Genomic DNA, 20750 nt, shown 5'->3' on the forward strand with positions numbered 1-20750 from the left:
AAGGCCTCTAAGTAACCTGAATAATCCTCAGATTTCCTACTCACATAAAATAATCACAAAGGTCTCTCATAAATGGGTCAAAGGACTCAGGAAAAAAGACGTTTCGAATACTAGAAAATGAAAACCTATGTGTGGCAGGGGTTTGAGGTCATTAGCCAAGGCCTTCCCTTTGCTGCCTGTGAATAATGCTGTAATATATGAGAGGCAACAATGGAATATGCAATTTCTACAAAAATACATTCCCATATCCAAAGTCTCTGACTGTAAAACTACAAAGGCCAACTTGATATCTGTTGAGGTAGCAGGTTATAACTTATAAGATACAAAGTATGAGCCACATCCTCTGGAGAAATAAAGCCTAGGCCAACAGAATGTCCATGACCAGAGGGCAGAACAATGTATGTGGGAAGAGATGTGTCCACACAAAGGAAAGGACCTGATACCCAGACCTGGGGGTAAAGGGCCAAGATCTGTCAGGGTTAGAACCCGAAAGTGTGTGTGTGTGTGTGTGTGTGTGTGTGTGTGTGTGTGTGTGCATGTGTGTGTGTGCATTTTTAAACTAGTCTGGCCCTTTCTAGGAACTAGGACAAAAATATAGAAAGTCAAGTTTCATAAAAATGAAGAAATATTATAGTGCTTTACATTTGCTTTCTTTTTTGGCAGATGTCATGAAAATAAGATTCTTTAACAACTGCTGTTGGTCTCTATAATGTGTGTACAGTAACATCCAAATTTCTTTCTTGTGCACTAATGGTCTGTTTGGAACACTGACCCGTACTTACGGCAAGGAAACAAAGGAATGGCTAAGACTATTCCTGAGGGCTGCTGGGCTCTCTTCTGACTAAAAGGTGTAGCCCCTAAAGCAATAGCCACCCACTCAAACCTCCCTGGGTAAGACCAAGCCTCAGCTTCCTCAGGGGTCGACTACACTTCATAGTACTTATAACTACACTCTGCCCTCTGTATAGCTGTAAATTATAATAAGCTGAAAGGCTACCATTTAAACAATACCCATTCAACATCAACACATAAACAGAGTCTTTAACATTCATACAATCTTTTAAAAAGAGAAAAAATTCAGTTAAGTAAAACAGACAGTGTTTAATTATGAGCTAGGTCTTATAAAAATCTCCTACATGCAGGGAGTTACTTGCGTTAAGCTGCTTATTAAAGAATCTTTCTCCTTCCTTCATTAGCACCTTTATTTATGGGTGTGTTTATAAATATGGAAGATGTTAGAAACTTAAGTGATAGAAGCACCAGCTTATACTGATTTAGCACCCTATCTGGTGTTTAAAAATTCCAAATGAGGAAATGAACAATGTGACCCCAAAGAATATGCTGGTTTCATGTGTGAAGACCAAGAATGCAAGTAGTAATTGTAAATTGGATTATATACCTTGTAGCTATTAATACTTTCATACTGGTAGTCAGTCTGAGTTGTAGGCAATTTCTATTCTAAAGACTTTATATTTGCTGAGAAAATATTTTTTGAATAACAAAAGGAAGTGAAAGAAGAATAGATGAATATTTAGTCTTATTTTCCCATATTTCTTTCAATTAATGGTTCATTTTCACCTGTCCAAAGATTTTTAATCATTCAAGGCTCAACTCAATTCATTACTCTTTCCTGATATCTATCATACCTACTGTAGACACCCTATCTCTCTAAGCTTCTGATTCCTTTAAAAGCTTCTGTGTGTTTGGTTTGGTTGGTTGTTACTTAAGGCTCCTTCTGCTTTTAGAATTTTTACTCATTGCTTCTCTCTCATCTTAAGGAAGAAAAATATCTACTTTGTACCCTAGTCTTCTTTTCTCGCTACCACTTTGACACTCTCCTTCCCCTTCTTGAGTTTTCTACACTTGCCATCTCCTTTTTCTCATCTCCCACACACTCACTGTTTCCAACTAACCACAACCTCTCTTGCCAAGACCACCCATGACCTCCTGGTGAAGATGTAATGGATTTCCTTCCTTGCTTTACCTATCTCCTTAGGGGATTTGACTCTGTGGGACCACTCCATTTCCCCTGACACACTCTCCCCACTGGATTCTCAAGGTCATTTTCAGAACCCTCTTCTGTTGTTCTCCTCATGTGCTGTTCTTTGGGGTCTGGATCAGCACAGTCAGCTTAAGTGACTCTCCTTGGGCACTTTTATCCAGGTTGTCCCTTCAATTTCCTCTGTGGTCCTCAACTACTTTTGAGTTATAGGCAATCTAAAGCAAATTTGCATCATTTTTTCCCCTAGAAAAAAGTAAAAACATGCAAAATAAACTCAAACAATTGGAAATATTTTAGGAGATTCAGATTCTCTGTTACCCATAGGAATCCACAGAACTCTCTCCTTCCATTATCACTAGGTGAAGATCATCTGCTCAACATGTGGATAAGTCCTGGTGCTGTAACGTCCATCACGGATCTCTCTCCTGAACATGTCAAATCCAGCATATCCCAAACTGAATTATTTGGCTTCCCTCCCCCACCTACTCATCCTTCTGTGTTTTCTTTCTCAGTATATTGCATCACCTTCTAGTCAGCTGGTCAAGAATGACCACTCCCACTCCCTTTCCTATCACATCTAATTTGTCTTTACTCAGTCTCTCACCCAGTTCTGAAATTCCTCCTCCTCGATGACTCTCAAATACATACAGTTCTAGCCATTGCCACGTCCCTGTTGACATCATCATCATCTTTGATCTGGTTTATTACAATGGCTTCTATAGAGACCTTTCCGCCTCCTCTCATACTCTTCTTTAGCCCAATCTCATCACAATAGTCAAAACGATCATTTACACAAAAATACCTGGGTCACCTTGGCTTAGAACCATTGAAAAATTTCCCTTTATTCTCAGAATAGAGTCCAAGCTCTCTAACATGGCCTACAAGTCCCTTTGAAATCTCTCTCTTGTTCTTTCCCCATTTTTATTTGCACCACTACCAATTCTACAATTAGTTCTTCAAACTTTGCCTTTGCGTAATCTTTTAAGCTGTTCCTTATGCCTAGAACATAACTCTACCTCTTTTACCTGCATAATTTTTACCATTCAGATGTCAACTTGGAAATCTCAGTGTCTGGCTCCTAGGTGACATTCCAAAGCCATCTGCTGATTAACTATCTGAATCCTTCTCTGACCCACCAGAATGCCTTTCCTATGGGCTCCTCTGACATGAGGTAAGGCCAGCCACAGGATGAAGTCCACACTATCTTTGCTCTAGACTTAGGCTGTATTGTAATTGTTTATTCTTCTGTCACTCTCACTGGAGTGTAAGCTCCTGGGAGCAGCAGTCATATTTGTCTTATTTATTGTAACATCCCTAACATGGGTCAAGCTACTTGGCACGTAATAAGTGTTTAAAAAATATCTGACAAATAAACAAGTGACTAATAAACAACTAAACTTCCTGAAAGCAGGGACTTCATGTGCCTGTTCTACTATGATGAATACAGCAATGGACTAAGAATAGAGAATTAATAGGCACTGTCCTAAGTCAAACACTCCATGATGTGTGCTGAAAATTGCCCTCACCACTGGTTTTCATAACTAACCTTATATTGGGCAAAGGGAACTCTAAAATTGGTGAGACCTTGTAAACTCAATTTAATTTAATTTAAACTCCAGAGGATTTGCCAAATGTCTGAAAGCTAACGCAAGAGCTATCCTAAAAAGATGCCTAAAAGACCTAGGAGAAGAACGCAACTTAGAGGAGGGATAAACACAGCTTAGAGGAGAGCATTTAGGTAGCATAATTGTTCTGGAGTGTGCATCTTTTAGTTTCAACTCCTTCCTGTAAGGATGGCCACCTGGGTCGGCTAAAGTTTGGCAGAGTGCTGCTTGGGTGCTGGCTACAGCTCTAACTTCGTAAATCTGCTGACCTAGCTCGGCTCCTGGACTGTCTTTCTTCAGTCATTGTGACAACTGCCGTGCCAGGGCTGAGCTTGTGAAAGTGGACGCTGAGGCACAATATCATTGGCCTGTATTTGGAAACGGCTCCCTTTCATTTTCCACAGCTCAGTTTATTCTCATCATCCCATTCCAATCAGACACTGAAATCCTTTATTTAGAGCACTTGACAGAGTGGCTTTTCCTCCAACGGAAAAAAAATGTATTTCACAATGCTGGGAGATCGCTCTCAATTCCTGGTGTTATGAACTCCGGCCTTGTGATGGGGTGGAAGGCAGACTCCCGTGACATCCACTCATCTCTGACAGATTCATTATCCATTTCCTTGGCCATCCAGCTGCCACGTTTGCCATCACATTAGGTGGGGGAGGAACTGTACAAGTGGAGATCTAACAGGCTTTGCTAGCAGTCACAGATCTGATGTTCTGAAGAGCTGAGCCTATTCACCGATTCTGTTTACATGTATAGAACACATACCAAGACACTGCAGATAGAACTAATTGACTTGCTTGTACCTCAAAGATCCACTTGTGTGTAAGCAACAAATTGCACACACTGTCAAATAAGGGCATTGCTAAGACAGACCTTTAAAAAAAAAAAGTGAGCTCTATTCTGTGATGCAAACTTAATGAAAACCAGTGTGTTCTTGCTTTTAACCAGGTCTGCACTTCCTGTATTTTAGTGAGCAGCTGTCACAAGTCAATTTAATCTTGCTTATAAAAAGTCTCCAACATTTAGATCTGTGCCACCTGCCAGTAGGTATGAAAAACCCATCTAGTCTGCCTGGTTTTTTTTTTTAATAACTTAATATATTTATTCTGGGAAGCATGCTATCCACCAGAGTTTCCTGCGAGTTAGAGGTCTGTACATGTAGTCTATTGTAGTGTTTCAAATAAAAGTACCAAGACAAAGAAGTTTAAAACTGGCCCTTTGTGAAACAAACCTGGAAGGGAAATCAGGCTTGCTGCTTTTTGGCTACTTTTATGCCATAGGAGGATCTACCCTGAAGTGAATGAAGTTTAAGTATCAGGCGGCCCTTCAAAAACTTGAGAAGGACCCTAACAATGTGTTCATACAGTCATATGCTTTTATATTATTTTCACCAATAAGATATTATTATATTTTTTAATTAATGAAGGTTTTTCCTTAATAAGCCCCCTTCCCAAAGGGCATACATTTCAGGTACTACAAAACCTGGATCAGGTTTGCCTTCCTTGGGTCGGCACTTGCTACACAAATACTTGTAGAAAACAAGTTAGCACAAATATCAGGCATTTGGAGATGTCTTTTCCAAAAGGTGACAAATTATAAAATGCCTCTCACATACTTCTTCTCCCTCTGCAGCCCCTTGACCTTTCTCTTTTCACTTTGACACATGAATTTTCAATTTCTACTTCAATACATTATTTGAAATGGGAGACTTGCGGCAAAATGACTTAGAGATTATGAGTTATATGACACTGAATCAGACAGCCTCGGCCACTTATTTGCTGTGAAGCTATGAATGAGTGACTTAACAAGAAATAAACAGAGCTAACCTTGACTAAATACTTCCAAGCACCTGGCATTGTGCTAAGTGCTTTTTGCATATTTCACACATTATTTCATATAAACTACAAAATAGTTACATGGAATTAGCACTATTAATAATTATAGATGATGCATTTGAATATTGAGGGACTAAGAAATCCAAGTCTCCCAGGCAGTATGAACTGGAGCAGGGATTCGAACTATGGGCAGTTAGCCTTTAGAACTCAGCTCTTACCAATGCAGAAGTCATGCTGTCTTCCTGAGTATGGCCAGGCTTCAGCTGCCACAGGGACAATAAATGAATGTGTTTCAAAGAACAGTTTTGGGGACTGAATGAGATTAGCCATGCATACACTTAGCATAATGTCTGACAGAAAGGTATTAATAAGTGTTAGTTTCAATTATTCTTATTATTTCTACTGTCACTATTGTTACCACTGCTACTGGAATGGGCTGTCTGCTTCACTCCATAAGCTTTAATTAATAACAAATTCTATGGATAACACTGTGACAGGTCTCATGCATTCAAAAAGAAGACGACGTAGAGTCCTAATCTCCAAGAACAAGCAATCTGTTGAGTAAAGGAGATGAAACATACATAGACTAACTACAGACCACCCAGACTGAATACTCTATTTAATCATGACCATATAGGAAATTAGGGTAGTAACACTGAGTTGTCTCTACATTGATAAGGATGTATTTGTACTCAACAGTCAGAGGTACAGCCCCTATCATTTAAGGCAGGTGGAAAAAAAAAATCAACACTTACCAAAGCCCACTATAGACCTGGAACTGAATAGATGCTTTATGTATGTTATTTCACCTCAGCCTCATCACCACTTTGAGAAGGAGGAATAAGTATCTGTGATTTACAGATGTGGAAAGTGTGGCTGAGAGCAGTAGAGTAACTTGCTCAGAGAAACATGCTGCTGGTAAGTGGTAGCCAAGAGTCAATTCCAAAAGCTGGGCTCCTTCTAGGACATCACTTTATTTGAGGAAGAACAAATCAAACTGCTTCAGAGGAGAAGTAGACCCATGGTCTAAACAGCGTATTAAGACATTCTCTAACACTTGCTAGTCAAGGTGTGGTCCGTGGGCCAGTAGCTCTGGGATCACCTGAGGGCTTGTTAAAATCTCAGGCCTCCCCCAGGCTTTCTGAATAAGAATCTGGATTTTAACCAGATCTCTAGGTGATTTATGTGCACAGTAAACGTTGAAAAGGACTGCTGAGCTCACCAGTGTGTCAAAGTCCTGCTGAACAAGAAAACGAAAATCCTGGGGGTGATCCTTCTGCACACCTTCTCCCTTCCACCATATTGTGTGGAAATCTCTGACCTAAACCTGACCAACACTAAGGTTCTATCTGTATTCACAAACTGAATATATATATATATATATATATATATATTATGATATATAATATTATATATAATATGTAACTTATAATTCAACAATAAAATGACAAATAACCCAATTAGAGAATGGATGAAGGATCTAAACAGATACTTCTCCAAAGAAGATACGTGCATATGGACAGTAAATACAAGTAAGCACATAAAAAATGTTTAACATCATTAGTCATTAGAAAAAATACAAATTAATATCACAATGAGATACCACTTCACATCCACTAGGATGATTATAATTAAAAAAGATGGACAGCAGCAGATGTTGGCAATGATGTGTAGAAACTGGAACCCGTGGGATAGGGAGGGTGGGAGGGAGGGAGACGCAAGAGGGAAGATATATGGGAACATATGTATATGTATAACTGATTCACTTTGTTATAAAGCAGAAACTAACACACCATTGTAAACCAATTATACTCCAATAAAGATGTAAAAAAAAAAAGGAAAAGAAACTGGAACCCTCATGTATGGTTGGTAGGAATGTAAAATTGTGCAGTCACTTTGGAAAACAGTCTGGTAGTTTCTCAAAAAGGTAAACATAAAGTTACCACATGACCCAACAATTTTATTCCTAGACATTTACCCAAAAGAATTGAAAACGTATCCACACAAAAACTTGTACACAAATGTTCATAGCAGCTTTATTCATAATAGCCAAAAAGTGGCAACAACCAAAATGTCTACCAACTGATGAATGAGTAAAGAAGATGTAGATAACAATAGAAAAAACACAAAGTAATGAAGTACTGGTACATGCTACAACATGGATAAACCTTGAAAACATGCTAAATCAAGGAAGCCAGACACAAAAGGCCACATGATATGTTTTCCTTTGTATGAAATACCCAGAATAGGCAAGTCTATAAAGACAGAAAGCAGATTTGATTACCAGGAGCTGGGGAGAGGAGCAAACAGAGAGTGACTGCTAATGGACAGTCATTTTAGAGTGATGAAAATGTTCTGGAATTCGATAGTGATGATGGCTGCACAACTTTTTGAATATACTAACACCCACTGAATTGTGCATTAAGGAAATGAAAAAATAAACTAAATGAAATAGGGCATTTATCCAAAAGAGACTACAGAAAACAATGGATAAGAGTTTGGGCTCTGGGGTTATGTAGTATGGCATTAGCTGGAACCTTAGGCAACTTCCTCAAGCTCAGTTTACTCCTCTGTAGAATGAGGATAGTAAAATACCTACCTTAGGGGTTGTTGGGAGGGTTGAATGATACACTGTGATGAGGCAGAAACTGCAATCTTTGTTTTTCCACACCAGAACAGTTTTAACTGGGCATATGGTCACAGGCATAAAGACTACATTTCCCAGCACTTCCTCTAGCTAGGTGTGGCCATGTGACTACATCCCAGCCAATGGCATATTATCAGGAGTGGTGTCTGTGACACTCCTGTTGGGCCTAAACTCCTTTCCCATTTCTCATTTAGTTCCTGGAACATGCACAGGGTATTGAGTCACTCAGACCACGTGGACTTTGGTAGTGGAACCAGGGTCCTCAGACAACCTCCCCTGCAGTCAGAGGAAGGTGGGTCAAGGTGAGTGTATGGAGCAGAGCCACCATACCAGCTCTGGAGCACCAACCTCCCAAATGCAAGGAGATAGAAATAAACTTCTACTTTGTCTAAGGCACTGTTAATGTCAGTCTTTCTTACACACATCTGAAAGTATATCTGAAAACAGCACCTCATATGTAATAAGCACTTAATAAATATAAACTACTACTATCATCATTTGTATTTTTAAGCACAGTCTTATAGCAAAAGGCTGGATCTTCAAATATCAAATGGGGCTGGTCTGCTCCTAATCCCACTAGAAAAGAGAGGGCTCCAACCTTTCCAGCATTCTACTACCTCTTCCTTCATTAATTAAATCTAAAGTCTCATGCTACTGATCACTGGTAAGCAAAAATGTTTTCAGAATATGTGTATTTATAAGTTATGCAATGGTCAAAGTTCAGTGTGAAATAGATATCTGCTTATAATTTTTTGAAAGCAGTGACACACCAACAGACCAACAAAGAGGCGGAACATCCGACTTGTGTTTGGATTCCTGTATTATGGGAGAAGCATAAATGAAAGAAGCGGTGTTAGGACTCTAGGAAGCCACCCTGCAAATACAGAGGGCAGGTTTCCATATGGCTCTTGAGCTCATTCTTTCACAATATATTGAGTTCCTGGTTGTTGAGGGCCCTGGTTGACGGGGGCTCCACTCTCCTAACCTTTGTTCTTGGAAGAATTATTTTTGAGAACTGAATGGTATAAACTTATTTTTTTTGAAGCAGAGAAATGTACTGTTATACAGTTTTCTCTGGGAGTGTAAAATAAAAACTGAGATCTTGATCAGCTCTTCATTGACTCTGGGATTCTAAAATGATCTTTTAAAAAAATTTATATAAGGCAATTGGTTTGCTCCAAAAATTGATGGAAAAAGGACCAGAAAGCCTTCTTACACATTTTGCAATAAATGACTTAGACATCCTTATGGCACTTTTAAAACCCTCTAAAAGTTCCATTTAAACCTTACTTGAGACTTTAAACTTACTCACAGTGAAGCATCAGATTACATGATTCACTAAACTGCTGGTTCTTGTATATAATATTAAAAATAGTCCCTTTCTATTTCTAAAGCTTGCCAGGGAGACAACAGTGCCATGACTATAAAATAAAAATAGGAGCTTATCAATTTGAGATAATGCATTGTCCAAGATTGGAAAGGGTATATGATGGTGCTCTGTGATCCGTTTACTACACCCAAGAGAAATCTGGTTAGACAAGAGGTGCCAAAAGATAAAAGACATAGCAAGATAATCATCGCAATCCAGACTGTCACTCTTCTCTGCACAACCAATCAGTCTGAAGACTGGCAGATAAAGAGCTTGTTAAATTAAAACTCAACTAAACCAAGACCAATTAGCAATTAATAGATGATCCTAGATGCTTAATATGTGCAGAGTAAACCATTCTAATTCTTTTTGAGAAAACAGAAAATCTAGGGGTCTCCAATCCTAGAAATACAAATGATCACTGTTCAAAGAACCAGATTCTATAAGACAGATAGGGCAACATGGTATTAAGAGCTTGGACTCTGGACATGAAGGGCCTGAGTTTAAGTCCTAGCTCTACCATGAGCCTGTTGGGCGTCCCCAACTGAGTGTCAGTTTCCTCACCTATAATCTGGATTACCGTTAGTAACTATAGTAAAGGATTGTTATGGAGATTAAATGAAATAGTCCACATTGAATGTGTATCACAGATTGTGGTAGATAGTAAGTATTCAATAAATATTAGCTATTATTATAGCTATTATTATAGAGAGGAATGGCAAATTCATGGCTATCTAAAAGTCCTTCACATTCCCTTCTCTCTTGCCTTCCTCTATAAAACATGTGGGAAAACTAAAACACTGATTTTCCCAGACTGCCCTTCCTCTGGGGTTGGCCACATTAGGTAGTTCTGACAAATGAGATGTGACCAGAAGTCACTAGGTAGGGTGTTCAGGGAAGCTTTTCAAAAAGGACAGCTTGAATGGAATCATTCCTTTGGTTTTTTGCTCCTTTCTCTTTGCGCTTTCCTCCTGTTCTGTTGTCTGGGGTCCAGACGGAAATGCTAGAGGGACTTAAAGCTTTGCAATCATAAGAATGGAAGTTCTGCTTAACGACAGGTAACTAGGAGGCTAGAAGGAAACCAAGGCCAGACCATGTCCTCACACACTATGTGAGCCCCCAGCAACTGTCCTCCCCATGTCCTCTTGCATGCAGAAAACAAGCCTCACCCTGTTTAAGACATTCAGCCTTCCTCTTTGGGAAAACTGAATATATTCCTGATGTAAGAAGCAATTATAAAGATTGTTGACGTGCTCAAGTTATGTTCACACATACTTGTCCATTCTGTGGTTTATAGTAACCAACTAAGATTTCTTTCTTTTTTTTTCTTTCTAGAACCACAAAAGTGAAATATTTTTTTTCACTTATTTTTTAAATTCCAATTTGATGTGAACTATACCATGATAATTTCTTATATATTTCTTTGTATTAAAAAATATAATTCTCCTCTTGGAGAAATTGGGACGTAAGAAAAATAGGGCAGGAATAAACCTCAAGTTCTCTTGTGCTCTGCAAAGCCAGAGTTCAGTAAGGCTCTGCTGCGGCGCTGAGCCATCTGACACTGTGGGATTCCTTCATCAGGTTGGATTGTCAGGTAAGTTTTTGAGATCTCTTAAATATGTATACTTATCCACTTTAAAAAGGTCTTATTTCTTCAAATGGTTACCTTAGAGTCTGATTAAAAATAGATCAGGCTGAATAAATAGCTTTATGACTAGAAATAAAAGTCAAATCTGTACAAAAGAATACACTACAGCAACCTTATTCTATACTTTTACTTTTCACTACAAAATTTGAGAGGAAATTGAATTAGATTCCCATGGGTGGTATGGAAAATTGGGGGTAATAGCTTTCTTCTAATTCTTTTTCTGAGAAGTAAAATAACGTCCAGTAGAGAAGAATGCACCTAGCAAAGCCTTTGGCTTTTTCCCCTTATTTGGTGGCCTACTTTTGTTAATAAGCCTTGGAAAAGTTGAAGTTTAAAGACAAAAAAAAAAAAAAAAATAGAAAGAGAGAGGTAAAAGAAAAAAGACCCGCCCACTAAAAGAGCATGATCTTACTTGCTATGACTGATGACCTGAACTGTTTCACTTAAGATTAGAAACAAGGGCTTTAAAGCAAAGAAACAAAGAACTCTGAGAATATAAATGAAGCACAGCAACGAGTTCTGAAAAGATCCATTAGATAGGATATGGTCAGGAAAAAGTAACTAGATAGTACTGATACTGTCACAATCACATTCAGTCTTTCCATCGATACGGTTAAATCTTCAGAGATAGGGTCTGTACCAAATGTGTGAGAATATTTTAATGAGAAATGAAATTTAAAGTAATTTAATATGGATCAGGGTCATATTTTAGAGTCAAATGATATATGATCAAGAGACCTGGACACAATCACTAACTAGCTGATTTATTTTTGGTGAATTAAACTGGCTTCTGTGACTCATTTCTTTGAAAGGTGAAGGATTTGGTCTGTGTTTGAAAAATGCCCTACATTGGTTGCCTGACTGATCCTACCTTTTGGCGATATCTAAACTGTGGTGGGTATGCCTGTGTTTTTGCACACCCCAAATCCCTTCTTGTAACAACCCTTTGGGAACATCCTTCCTCATTATCAGGCTAAGAGGTTCAGGTGGGGGATTCCAACTTGCAGCTCCAAGGGTGAGCAGAGAAGCTGGGCTCAGCCTACCAATCCATCCTATCTTCTTGGACACAATAATTGGTTCAAGGATGGGAACATGACTCAATCCCTTAGAAAACTGGTCCTGGGGATTTTGCTGAGATTATAGGAGTAAGAATTCTTTTTCCTTATAGTATTACTACACTGGTAGTAGGTAGCCTGGAGCTGCTCATGGCCGTCTTGGCCACAACATGGAAAATCTTGGCTTAAAATAAAGCCAGGACAGAGGAGAGCAAAACTAAGAGACAGAAATAATATCCTGATGACTTTGTATAGCCCATGCTGCCAGCTTGTCCGAATCTAGCTGTGTTCTGGATTCCTAGTAATGAGCCAAAATAGTCTGTATTTGTTTAAACTAGTTTGAATTATTTTCCTGTTACTAGCAACCAAAAGATCCTAACCCAAAACACCATGTTACTTTTCCATGACTTCACCACCTCCTGAGCTGATTGAACTAGACTAGATGTAAGACCCCAAAGCAGTCATTACATACATTGATCAACAACCCAAAATTTACGGTCTAGCTTGAAAAAATGAGCTGGGCCAACCAGACTTTTCTGTCAAGGATTTAGAATTGGGAAATGGAGAAATGTTATCACCAGGAGGTGGGCATCAGAATATGCTAGATAATTACAAAGTTCATTCCAATTCTAACCTTACACAATTCTTATTAAAAGTTTTTTTGTTGTTGTTTGTTTTTTATAGAATGAAGTGACATTTTTTTTTTAGACATCTTTATTGGAGTGAAATTGCTTTACAGTGGTGTGTTAGTTTCTGCTTTATAACAAAATGAATCAGCTACACGTATACATATATCCCCATATCTCCTCCCTCTTGCGTCTCCCTCCCACCCTCCCTATCCCACTCCCGCTATCCCACCCCACTAGGTGGTCACAAAGCACCGAGCTGATCTCCCTGTGCTATGCGGCTGCTTCCCACTAGCTATCTATTTTACGTTTGGTAGTGTATATTCACTTCACTTTTTAAGTTAAGGTGAAAAGTGCTATATTTTGGAGTTAGAAAACATCTGGATTTGAATATTACGTTGATCACTTTTAAACCGTTTGACCTTAGGCTAGAGACTGCTTCTCTAAGACTGGTTTCTCATTTGTAAAACAGAGGTGACGATGAGTAACTTCATTTGGTTTTACTTTGACTTTTGAATGAGAGAGCATGTCAAGTGCCACCACAGATGGCTCATGACTAGGTTAACTTCAAAAATTTTAGTCCCCACTTGACTGTCGTCATCAATCATTATGTTCAGCAGACATTTGCTGAACACTTACAATATATAAGACTCTGTGGCTAAGATTTTATTATTTCTGAGCATTGAACCATTAAAAAAATCAAGACAAACAGAACAAGCAAAACTTCCAATTGAACAATATCCACAGAAAGAAGGGACCTGTTGTCTTAACTACCCCAGGGTCACTAGGTCTTCTCATTCTTGTTTTGTATTTAACAGAAGGATGAGAAGAAGCTTTGGTGGACCGTGAGGACCTGCAGTGTGGAGGAGAGGGACGAGGACTGTGGACTTCATGAGGGCAGGCAATGGGCAGGGCTAAATCCCAGCTCCTGAATGGAATCCTTCGTGGTGCCTGGAGGGCAGTAGGCTCTTCATAAATGTTTGTTGGAAGAATCATCCAATCCCATACCCTCACTGTGGAAATGTAGAGACACAGGATCAGAAAAAATAATAACAATAACAAATAAGCTAGTATTTTTGAGCTTATTCTGTGTTTAAATGGACATTCAAATGATGCATTTTTCCTAATGTTTTATTTTATCTATACAGCAACTTTGTATATTTTATTTATATATAATATATATATTATACAGCAACTTTGTGGGAGAGAGATAGGCTGGTATCACTATCTTCACTTTACAGATGAAGATAAAACTCAGATGGAGATTGTTTACATGTAGGATATAAAACCAAACTTGTTTTAATATGGAAACATAATGGTTTAGTTTTTCTCCACACACTTCCCTGCCTCCCTCTCCCTGAATCCCACTAGCAATACTTAAAACAAAGTAAGCCAACATTTTTTCTTCAAGTGCTTAAATGCTGAGCTCTTTCTACCCTGCTTTTCGTTGCCAAAGACTTCAGCTCTGGTTTGAACAGGTTATCAGAATCATTTGATAGGAAGGAACAGAGAAGGGGAGAGGGTTCTGGGTAAGAAAAGATAAAAAGTGTGTAACAAAAGCATCACTACCCCTGCAGACAGCAGACGGTTCCTCCACAGCCAGCTTCCTGGTCTCTTAGCTCAATGTGCTTGCTGCCTGGCCAGCAAGTTGAACAAACTAGAGGTGGATTACCTTCCCAGGAGCAACCTTCAGCCAATGAGGGCTGGATGCTTGAGGAAACATACTCCAGTTTCCTTGCCTCTCAAGGAGAAAGCTCTGAAAACAGCAACTTTATTGACTTTCCTTCCTGCTCTACTTATTCCTCATTCCCTCACAGTGCTTTCTGGAACTATTTCCCAAATACACTATTTGCATCCAAATCCTTGTCTCGGGGCTGGGGAGGGGGGGAAGCTCAGAACTAGCAAGACAGAGGGAAGGAGCCAGAGAATTTCTAGACTGCAAGATGGACCACAGGAAGGGACACTATTAGATTGTTAGGTCGAAGACCTCAGCAATCAATCACCTGCCTTCCCAGGAGTGAGGAGTTCCCAATACCTATTCTCTGTCCGTTAGTCCTTTAGGCAGTACATGGAAGGGATCGAGTTTTGTTCTTTATGTAACAGGGCTTCACTGATCGACTGCCTTTCCCTAGGGTTCCTGAAATCCTCCTGGGGTGTTCAGAACCCTGCAGCTCTAGAGGCTAACTGATCAAGCCTGAGGACTCTCTAGAAACAAGACGTTAGTTAGTGAAATACCCTCATTATAAACACAACTTGTCCAAATGCAGTAGGATCCAAACTTCTGTCTCTCAAGTCTAAAACGCCTCAGTTTGGACTATAGCTCTACTACTCGCTTGCAGTGTGACCTTGGGCAGGTTACATAACTTATATGCCTCACTTTTCTCTTCTGTGAAACTGGATAATGATAGTACTTAACTCATAAGGTTCCTATGAAGAATAACATATTATCTTCAAAGCATTTAAAAACAGTGCCTGGCACCTAGTAAATGTTTATTAGCCTTATCATCATCCCCATCGCTATCATCATCTTTGTTATTTTTGTTGTTGTTTTGGTTGTGGAAAGGAAAGCTAAATGGGCAACAGAGAAAGCCCAGGCTCTCTCTGACTTCTAGAGTTCTATATAACACTAGTGATAAATTATCACACAAAGCGTTTTTGGGTACACCTGGTTAACAAGAGAGCTTAAGCTTTTATCAGTGACACTAATATGTTTTTGTCTCTTACAAATTGTGTACTTTGGACACTATTTTAAACTTTCAGGCGCTTGAGCCAAATCTGAAAAATGCTGCTGATCCCTAAAGAACACACTGGAGGCAGGGAGTGAGGATATGTCATCTGAAACTGAGGTGGAAGGTTCTGGAAGCCTTACAGGCCCCCGTTCCTTAGACTCCATAGAGGTGGCCATAGAAATGAAGTGACCTGTGCTTTGTCTAATAAAATCCACATGATGGTGACAATAACTGTCACAAGGCAGTCTTGGGCCTTGAGGTTTCCCTTCATTTGAAGGCCTGCCCGAAGAGCAGGGCTGCAACAGAAGCAGATCAAAACCGCCTCTCCTGCAGGACTGGAAATATCAGATGCAGGGTGTGGTGCAGCCTCTTAATCCACAGGGTAGCAAAGTAAAGGTCAATTACCTCACTTAGAGGAATGAAAAGCATGTAGTAAAAGTCAAATAGATATGCCATTAGATACTATATTTCAAGCACGAAAATGAGGATTTTCTCTTGCAGGGTTATATTTAATGCACTGGTAAACACAAGAGCTTTATGACAAAGAGTAAGATAGGAGGCTGAGAGTGAATCTGCCCGACAGAGTGCCCTCTGTTTGATGGAGGTGTCTGTGTGGGACCGTGCGGTCACCATTGATTGGTGTCAGAACCCTGCCCGGAAGCAAGCAGGCTGGACCCACAACCTGCTAGGCAGCGCCAGGAGGAACAGGTGCTTCTTGTGGTGGCTCTAGGGATTTAAGCCTGTCAAAATACTCTCAGCTGTGCCAGACTAGCCTCTTTGTCTCTAGTCTGTCCTGATCCGTGAACCTGTACCTTGGGCTTTTCTCCTTCCCGGGCATTCTACTCATGGTCCTGACATTGGTAGGGCCCCCAGTTCTGCTCTCCTGCAATGCTGCTTTCATTTAACAACCTTATTCCCAATTCCTGGGTCTGTGACTCTTCATTCCAAGGCTGTTCCCCTGCCTCATGTACCTCAGGTTCTAATCTCTACTTTTAACTAGGATTGTTGTGTGTTCCACCCTGGTTTCTTCATTTGTTGGTGATTAGACTTGGTGTTGAACCCTGATTTTTTCATTCTGATCACTTCCAACACACTGGTTCTTTAGGAAGGGCTCCTTCTCCTAAAGCAATCACCTTTATGTCTCTGGATTGATCTTCTCCCCTAGCTATGCCCTCAGTTTTTCACCTCATCAGAAACATCCTTAAGGGTCACAGGCAATATGCTGAGACCAGAGGAGGGGGAGGTGTGCTTCCATTACTGACATAGTCACTCTCTGTGAACCTGGCATTATTTCTCCTGTGTCTACTGGCCACCACTTAAGAAGCTGTGTAACTTCAGGGATGTTGTTTAATTTCTCTGAGCTTCAGTTTTCACAGAAGCATTCAAAATAATTCCATTTTTCATTTTTTTAAAATAAGCATTTATATTAAATGGGGATATTCAGTAGAGAATGCATCTTAATATTTATTGAAGTTGCAAAACTGTCATTTGGGGGCTCTGCCAGAAACATCTGCAATGGATTATATCTGGTTGGCAAAATCTTCCTTGGTTCTGGAAAGCACCCTTTGGTGAGCTTTTCATTCATGCAATGGAATGCAAATACCCACCCACTCTTCTTTAAAGAGCCTTGATACTGTGAAATAACTCAAGTGCAGATGCTTCGGCCTGAGATAAGCTTTCTGGTTAGTGATGTAAATATGGTGCGTCCTTTGCAGATCCAAGTCTCTGAGGAGACTCACCACTAACTCACAATTTATGCTGCCCGAAAAATTCCCTTGCCCCTGGGAGATACGTGCATCTTTTTGCCCAAGCATGTGCTCATAGGAAATTAGGGGAGTGTATGAAATAAGGAGGAATGTGGTGGCCCATTATCTTTTCCTCTTGGAGAAAACGCTATGAAGAGGAACCAGACTGAGCTTGACACACACAACATTGACTGGACTTTTGATGCCTCAAAGATGATGTGGAGGAACAGACAGACTTGAAGAAATAAATGCATTATTAAATAGCACAGTTGTTTTCACGTGGGCCAGAAGGTCTGGCCTCATTCTCTGGTTAGGGGTGGGAATTTCTCTTGAAGTAACAGAATATTCTCAGACAATCTTCCTGCACCGGAAATTAAGTGGGCTTTGAAGAGAGAAAGGAGGTCTTTATTCCCTCTCCAGAGCCAGAATGTGGGGAACCCAGACTATGAGGCATGGTGGTGTCTGGAGATTCCAGCTAGAGGTGATGAAGATGTTCCTCCCTGCTCTGGCCACCACATCACAACTCTGTGACACCTTCTGGGAGTTGGGAGCTGTTCAAAATTGAAGGTGAGAGCTTCACTTTCAACATAGTACTTCAGTGCTCTCCAAACCTTCCTTAAAGTGTTGTTAAATCTAACAATCTCATTTTAAGGCAGTAGGTGTCCATGACTGGAAAAAACAGGCATGTGGCCAGCAACCTAATTACCCCCTCTTAGCAAGCGAGAGAGGTTGGAGAAATCCTGCAGCCACATATTTAGGGCTCAGGGCACTTTAATCTCTCCTTGGCAGAGCTGCATCTCCTTGATCCTCCTGCCTCACTGTTATTTCTAAATGGGGCTCTGCTGTGGAACCAATGAATAAGTGGGCAAAGGCTGTAATAATTTAAGGAGACGTAGTACTCAAATAGTTCTGAGTGAACAGAGCTGTGAATATGAAGAGTAGGGAAAGAGTATAAAGAGTAGGCACTTAGGTGTACCTGGGTTGGTGACTGGGAAGCAGCAAGAGAAGACTGAAGGTTGGGACCAAGACAGCAAAGAAATTATTCAATAGAGTTCACTATAGGTGATATGTCAACAACCAGGGTAGAAATCTCCACATCATACAAATTGAAAGTCAGAGTAAAGCATGTCAGAAACTCAGGAGAGAAACAGAATTTAGAGCAGATGTAAATTCCAAAGTGAAGGGAGTCCGGGCAGAAGAAAGGTAACACAGCAGAGTGGTAGGATCTTGGGCTATGGGGCAGGGTTTCCTGGTTGGAATCCGATCCTTCCCCTTTTAACTAGCTATGTGACCTTGAACAATTTTCTTATCTTCTCAATGGCTTAGCTTACCCATTTATAAATTGGGGATAATAACAGTAATATTGTTATAAGGATGTTGTGATGATTAAATGAGTTAATAAAAGTGCTTAGAAGAGTTCCTAGCACAACATAAATAGTCAATACATGTTAAATATAACTGTCACTGCTATTATTATTTTCTAGGCAGAGATGAGTTAGGAGCAACTGATTAAAGGCCAAATGTCCTGACTAGTGGCCTACTCTCTGTTTTCTTCTCTTTAAAAGGAGGGAATGGTAGACAGGAAGGAGGAAGGAGGTTGGGCACGTGAACTTAAAGAGCACAAAAAACAGTCAAAAGAACAAAAGCATAAGTGCCCAAAAGACTGATTCTGAGCTGGTCTGATGTCTAAAATAGTGAATTTTACATTTACTTACAGTTGGCATAGCTAAAAATCCTGCTTGGTATCAACTCCCAGTCAAACGATTAACCTGATGGTGGAGGCACTAAAGTGGGTTTAGTTGTGGGGAATGATCCCTTCATGGCTCAGAACACAAATATGTCAACACATTTGGCTTACACTATAATAGTAACCTTAAAACTCTCTCATATCCAATAAGGGCATTTTGGTTAATCAATCTACCGTATACAAATGCCTGATCAACAGTACCCTTTAGGTCATTCCAGAAATCACTGGAAAGCATAATGAAAAACACGGGACTTCAACTTCCATGCAAAATGGAGTAACAGGGTCACTGTTTACTCTTCCATCTGAAATAACTCCCCAAAAGATGAAATCTGTGAAATGTTTTCAAGACACCAGACACCAGGAAAGAAAGGACAATGACTCCCAAGAGAAAGCAAAAATAAATAAATAAATAAATAGATAGATAGATAGATAAATAAACAAACTGAGTCCACAGACTTCCTTGTCTTGCTGTCTTGGTACCATGGTACAGACAGGGGGAACCCAGGCTGAGGCCAGTGGACTCCTTGATCAGAAGAGAAGGAGGTGAGAGTTCAGGAGACTAGGGCAGCTAGAGTCAAGACAAAGTACTGGAGGGGAGAGAACTGCACAAAGAACACTGGAGATCTGCACACAGACCCCTCAAGTACTCAGCACAATACTCATCTGTGTATGTGGATAAAGAAACTATAGGAGGGGAGGGAGAAAAACATACAAAAGGATGGGCAAAGAGTATCTGGAACTCACACGGTACTAGAAATAGTGCCTATTCACACTAGCCAGATGAGAAAAACTCTTAATTCATGGGGCACTGGATAAAATAGTCAGGCAAGTCTTGCTTCAGTAATGTGTAATAATCAGCCCTAGACTAAGGACTGCTCCAGACCAGCCTAATTGATCACAGCAATAAGACCCCAAAGGATCAACATGTTTCCAAATAACTTAATTAAATCCCAGGAAAACTTCAAGAACATTCATAGGAATACAAAAATACCCAGCACTGAACAGGGTATAATTTACAATATCAGGCATACAATCAATGATTACCAGCCATGCAAAGGAGCAGAAAAATGATGCAAATAATCAATAGAAACCAAGTCAAAACGGACACACATATTACAATTAGCAGGGAGGACATCAAAAGAGTTATGTACAGTTATTATAATTGTATTTCATGTGTTCAAAAGTTAACTAGAGGGATGGAAGATATAAAAAAGATCCAAATCAAAATTCTTGAGACAAAGAAATACAATTTCTGCAATGAAAAAATACACTCAATTGGGATTAGCAGATTAGACAACACAGAAGAAAAAAAGGAGCATCAGTGAATTACATGGCGATGTCAAGTGACCTAAGACATGTGTAATTAGAATTCCTAAAGAAAAGAAGAGAGAGGGGTGGACAGAATAAATATTTGATGAAATAATCCCCCATATTTTCTAATTTTTACAAAATCCAAGAAGTGCAATGAACCTAAGCATAAGAAACATAAAGAAACCTACCCCAAGGCATACCATAATCAAAATACATAAAACTAGACTATCTTAAAAGCAGTAACAAAAGAAAAAAACATGTTACGTACAGATTTCTCTTTGGAAACAATGCAAGTAAGAAGACAATGGAGCAAAATCTTTAAAGTAACGAAAGAAAAATATAACCTGCCAATCTAGAGCTCTACACCCAGAAAAATATCTTTCAAAAACAAAGTAAAATAAAGTCATTTTCCAGCATACAAAA

The 20750-nt window shown here is 39.7% G+C and overlaps 1 protein-coding gene across 2 annotated transcripts in view; it reads right to left on the minus strand.

Annotated features, from left to right (window-relative positions):
* The window catches only part of NTNG1 (netrin G1), a 330849-nt gene that overhangs the window by 90424 nt on the left and 219675 nt on the right, over positions 1–20750 (minus strand). The gene's annotated exons all lie outside the window — the stretch shown is intronic.

This window comes from Tursiops truncatus, chromosome 1, assembly GCF_011762595.2.
Source record: "Tursiops truncatus isolate mTurTru1 chromosome 1, mTurTru1.mat.Y, whole genome shotgun sequence".
Taxonomy (NCBI): Eukaryota; Metazoa; Chordata; class Mammalia; order Artiodactyla; family Delphinidae; genus Tursiops; species Tursiops truncatus.